General features: G+C 37.0%; 1 non-coding gene across 1 annotated transcript; it reads left to right on the top strand.

The window, feature by feature from the left end:
• Positions 1–2,367: 2,367 nt before the first annotated feature.
• On the top strand, positions 2,368–2,474 carry LOC129034295 (U6 spliceosomal RNA). Its single transcript, XR_008501801.1, has one exon. It is a non-coding gene; the product is annotated as a U6 spliceosomal RNA (small nuclear RNA).
• The last annotated feature ends 3,567 nt before the right edge of the window (positions 2,475–6,041 follow it).

The raw sequence follows: 6,041 nt of genomic DNA, 5'->3' as shown, positions 1-6,041 counted from the left end.
ACTCATAGGTGGGAATGGAACAATGAGAACACATGGACACAGGAAGGGGAACATCACACTTCGGGGACTGTTGTGGGGTGGGGGGAGGGGGGAGGGATAGCATTGGGAGATATACCTAATGCTAGATGACGAGTTGGTGGGTGCAGCGCACCAGCATGGCACATGTATACATATGTAACTTACCTGCACATTGCACACATGTACCATAAAACCTAAAGTATAATAATAATAATAATAAAAGAAAAAAAAAAAGAAAAAAAAAAAGGAAAGAAAAATAAGAGATATATATATATATATAAAATCTTCGTGTTCTTTTATATAATAATATATACTAGGTCATATATATGTATATGTATATATTAGGTCTTAAGGAAAATACCTATTTCTTTAGCTGGTGTGATTGTAACAAGGATTTCGAATCAAGCTAGAAGTTGTTTCTTCAAAATAAACTTATTCTTTGTTGGATACAGGTGCAAAAAAATAAATAAATAAAAAATAAATGCCTGTGAGGGAACGATCCACGTGCTAGATATTTTTTAACCTATCAAAATGGCTAAAATTAAAAAGACTACAAATACCAAGTATTGGCAAGAATCTAGGGAAACAAGAACTCTCTTACATTGCTGGTGGGAATGTAAAATGGTATGGCCATGTTGGAAACAGGCTGGCAGTTTCTTAAAAAATTAAACTTACACTTCCCATATGACTCAGCAAATCCATTCCTGGATATCTATCCAAGGGAAATAAAAATATATATCCACACAAAGATTTGTATGCAACTATTCATAGCATCATTATTCATAATAGCCAAAGTCTGGAAACAACACAATGTCCATCAACTGCTAAATGGATAAACAAAATATTGTGTTTCCGTACAATAGAACACTACTCAGTAATAAAAGGAATGAATTACTGATACATGTAACAACATGAATTAATCTCAAAAACATCATGCTAAGTGAAAGGAGACAGATATAAGATAACACATGCATACAGTTCCATTCATATAAAATCTCTAACAAAAGCAAAATTATGCAGCAATAGAAAACAGATTGAAGGGCTGGGGTGTGAGAAGGAATGAACTGCAAAAGGGAATGAGGGAACTTTTTGGGGATGTTGAAAGTATTCCAAATTTTAATTGTGGTGATGGTTACATAACTGTATAAATTTGCTAAAACTCATATAACTGTACGCTTTAAATGGATGAATGTCAAGGTATATAAATTATACTTCAATAAAGCTATAAAACAGAAGTGTTGAGTATTTTTAAGTTCAGTTATATTTTTCTTTAAAAATGTATATGTTTATTTTAGAATGTGTGAAAGGTATAAAAATGAAAAATAAAAACCTTAATCCCGCCTGCCAGAGATAACTACCACTAAGGTTCTTTAATGAGTTAATATTGAAGACACTGTTATACCCTGATAGTTTTCACCTAACGTTACCTCCTGAGCATTTTACCATTTTAAATTAGTCAAACATATGACATTTGGTGGCTATATAATATTACATTATGTGTGCTATGGTAGTAGATTTACCAATTCCCCTTTAGTAGACATTTAGATATTTACAATTTTTATTCTTATGAAGCTAAATTCTGAAAGTGTAAATAAGGTCCAAAGTTTATGGATGATTTTTGAGGTGCTTGATAAATACATATTTCTAAGTTGCTTTTCAGAAATATTTCATAATCAGTGTAAGAGAGTGACCATAGCACTGTTACTTGGCAGCACTATTGTTTTCTTTCTTTATATATTTAAATATTTTTAATTACTTGTATTTCTGGTGAGATTAATTCTTTCTAAGGTACTACCGTGGTCACTGGGGCTGTTTACACATATTCCAGTTCATCTCCCTTTGGAAATACAACAGGTTTGGACTCTTCTCTCCTTTTGAAATTATGCTTGACCATGGGACTTGCTTTGCCTAATGAAATATTAATAAAGTGACATGTCACTTCTGGCCCAAAACTTTAGGAGCCAGTGCACAATTTTCCACATTTCCCTATTTCCTGCCTATATGATGATGAGTGTGTGAATTGAGATGGAGCTTCTGCCAGCCTCGGGCCCTAAGAGACCTGGATGACCTTGGCTCCCCAGTCAACCCACACTGGGAGGTAGCATGAGTAAGAAATAAACCTTATTGCATCACTGAAATTCAGGGCTGGTTGTCACTGAAGCATAATTGAGATTATCCTGACTGATATGATTCCATGTATTTTTGTATAACAATATGGCGAAAAATTGATCAATGGCCTTTCACTTTAGGAAAATGCATAAATTGATATGAGGACTGTGTGATTCTGAGACAAAGGGAAAACATGTGTCTTCATAGCCAGTGATTTTTCAATTTAAAAATAATATTGTAGTGCTTGCTTCAGCACCACATATACTAAAATTGGAATGACACAGAGAAGATTAGCATGGTCCCTGTGCAAGGATGACATGCAAATTCATGAAGCATTCCATATTTTTTTAAAAAAGAAAATAATATTGTAATGTATTTCTACAAGTAAAGTGAAGAAAGGAAATTATATGATTCATACGAATAAAGTAAACCATGAGTTTTGTGAAAATGGCACCAAAAATTCAGAAAGAAAGGGGAAAAGTCAACTGAGACTCTAGGTTGATTTGTTCTTGTTTTGTTTTGTGTCCTTCTACTGGTGTTACCCAGACAACACTGTATGAAATGTGGCTGAACAGGTGCAACCTTGCACTGCTGTGATAAGAAAAGGTATTTAGAAGTGTTACACAAGACATGTTATGACAATCCAGCTTCTGCCAATGAATGGAGCATTTTGTGTTTGGATCCCAAAGAAGAAGTTAGTCTTCTTGTCAAAGGAAAGAAACTAAATTATCCTTCCCAAGGCCACACATAGGCAGAAACACATACAGGATGCAGAAGGTCAGGTAGAACCACAATGGAAGGGAAACAGAGGCTCAACAAGGAGATAACATTTTGTCAATCATATTTGTGGACAGACCAGAAATATTCTAGCATAGGGATTAAGGACCCCAAAGAAGTGACTTCTCAGAACAAGTGGGCTTAAGATTTGGGGCCAGAATCTAAACAGAATCTACGGAACTTGTACAATGCAAGGAGAAAAATACCAAATGTCTAAGCAATCTCACCTTTAAAAATGATAACAGAACTCTCTCCTAAATAGTATTCTTTGTTGGTATACATAAAATGTTATGTGTATATACACATTACATAAATGTTACATGTATATACACATATACATAAATGTTACGTGTATATACACATATACATAAATGTTACGTGTATATACCCATATACATAAATGTTACACGTATACATAAATGTTATGTGTATATACACATATACACACATGTAAGTAGTAGTTAAAGTACAATCATTCTCAAAAATTATTTTGCCTTCTTCGAAAAGTCTCAAGCTTCAGAACTCCTGTGGGTATTGTTATATAGAGATACAAAAGATATCTTGGTAGTTCCTTTATGTGACCACTATCGTCAAGTTTCTGGTGCCCAGAATGGCATAAACACACACATGCGCATCATCTCTATGTCCTCACATCTGTCTAAACAATGCACCACTTTGTGCTATTTTTATGCAGGTAAAGAGCTATGGCTAAAGCATGAGTGATTTGTTCCTTTACTACCGAAATATTTATAGCAGGCTTGATGTGACTTATGTAGAAGAAAATTAAATAGCAAACAAATTGTGGCCGGGCACGGTGGCTCACGCCTGTAATCCCAGCACTTTGGGTGGCTGAGGTGGGTGAATCACAAGGTCAGGAGTTTAAGAGCAGCCTGGCCAACACAGTGAATCCCCGTCTCTACTAAAAACACAAAAAATTGGCTGGCCATAATGGCAGGTGCCTATAATCCCAGCTACTCGGGAGGCTGAGGCAGGAGAATCGCTTGAACCCAGGAGGCAGAGGTTGCAATGAGCCGAGATCACGCCACTGCACTCCAGCCCTGGCGACAGAGTGAGACTCTGTCTCAAAAAAAAAAAAGAAAGAAAGAAAGAAAAATTGTAGCAGAATTACAGTTAGAAATAAGTAATAGACTTAGGTTACAAAATTTAAAAATCAGCAAATACAAATTTTACATTTGGGAGAATTATTGGAAAAAAATCTGTGTCCAGATTTTAAACTTTGGTTTCAAAGCCATTTTAATGAGAACATTAAAAGGGAATTTTTACTTTTTGAAAACAAGAGTATTAGATTACTTATTCACCAAATTTTATATAATCATAGAACATCTATTAGGCAGTACAATTGAGTGCAAAGGAAAAAGAACTGTAGCTCTACTTCTGCTGGAGAATACAATAAAGAAACGAGAAAGCATGTTCATTTTCTTCTCCTATACGTATGTTAGTAAAATAAGACTAATATCTATATCTATAGGTCCTGGGAACTGATTTTGAAGGTATGCCTTAATAATAATAGCTAATCTTTATTGAGAATCTACTATGTGGCAGTCAATTTACATGTGTTACCTTCATCTTCACAAAAACCTGGTCAAGTCAGCTGTGGTAGACCCAATTAATGGTGGTCCCCAGTTAATAACGCCTTCTAGTATTACACCCTCTCCTACACTGACCGTGGGCCTGGCCATCTTATTTGTTTTATCCTATGGGACATTAACAGCATGATACAAGTAGAGGCTGAATAAGTGCTTGAACATTGGATCTGTCTTCTCAAGATCTGGCTGTTGCCATATAAAAAGCTCAGGCTAAATTACTAAATCATGAGAGGTCACCTGGAGAGAGGCTCTGGAGAGTGACAAGCCATCTTGGACACTCCAGCCCCAGCCAAGCTCTCAGCTGATTATTGTTGAATAAGAGACCCAGGCAAAGCCAGCAGAACCACTCAGCTAAACCCCAACCAACAGAATAATTTTAAAGTAAATCATTAGGCAAGGTATGGTGGCTCAAGCCTGTAATCCCAACACTTTGGGAGGCCAAAGTGGGCGGATTGCTTGAGGCTAGGAGTTCGAGACCAGCCTGGGTAACATGGTGAACCCCATCTCTAAAAAAAAAACTAAAAATTAGCTGGGCATGATGGTATGCACCTGTAGTCCCAGTTACTTGGGAGACTGAGGTGGGAGGATGGCTTGAGCCCGGGAGGTAGAGGTTGCAGTGAGCCAAGATTGTGCCACTGCACTCCAGCCTGGGCAACAAAGTGAGACCCTGTCTTAAAAATAAATAAATAAATGATAAAAGTAATAGGTCATTTTTGTTTTAAGCCACTATACTTTGGTGCGGTTTGTTACATAGCAATAGATAACTGAAATATGACTAATATAATTTACAATTGATGTATATGTTAATTGTGAGCCAGAGGTTAAATACATAGTCAAAGTCTTATAAAAAGATTGTAATTCTGGGCTGGGCGTGGGGGCTCACACCTGTAATCCCAGCACTTTGGGATGCTGAGGCAGGCGGATCATGAGGTCAGGATTTCGAGACCAGCCTGGCCAATACGGTAAAACCCCATCTCTACTAAAAATACAAAAAAAAATTAGCCAGGCATGGTGGCACACACCTGCAGTCCCAGCTGTATGGCAGGCTGAGGCAGGACAATCGCTTGAATCCCAGAGGTGGAGGTTGCAGTGAGCTGAGATCACGCCACTGACTCCAGCCTGGGCAACAGAGGAGACTCTGTCTCAAAAAAAAAAAAAAAAAAAAAAAAAAAAAAAAAAAAAAAAAAATTAAAAAGAAAAAGATTGTAATTCCAAATGTACCACACAAAATCCCATGTTCTTTTCACTACACTTTCCTAAATTCCAGGCTTATATATCCAAACTGCTTATTTGACATATCTCCTTGGTTCTCTAATAGGCATTTCAAACATAACAGGCCCCAAACCAAACTCTTGAGCCCTTCTTTCCAAATTTGCTCTTCTCTCTGGGTTCCTTACCTCAGTAAACAGCACCAGCACCCATCTAGTTGCCTACTTGTTCAGGAAAAAAAAAAACAAAAACCTAGGCTGGGCACGGTGGCTCACACCTGTAATCTCAGCACACTTTGGGAGGCCAAGGTGGGCGGATCAC

Source organism: Pongo pygmaeus, chromosome 2, assembly GCF_028885625.2.
Source record: "Pongo pygmaeus isolate AG05252 chromosome 2, NHGRI_mPonPyg2-v2.0_pri, whole genome shotgun sequence".
NCBI lineage: Eukaryota > Metazoa > Chordata > Mammalia > Primates > Hominidae > Pongo > Pongo pygmaeus.
This window is presented reverse-complemented; position numbering and strand designations above follow the sequence as displayed.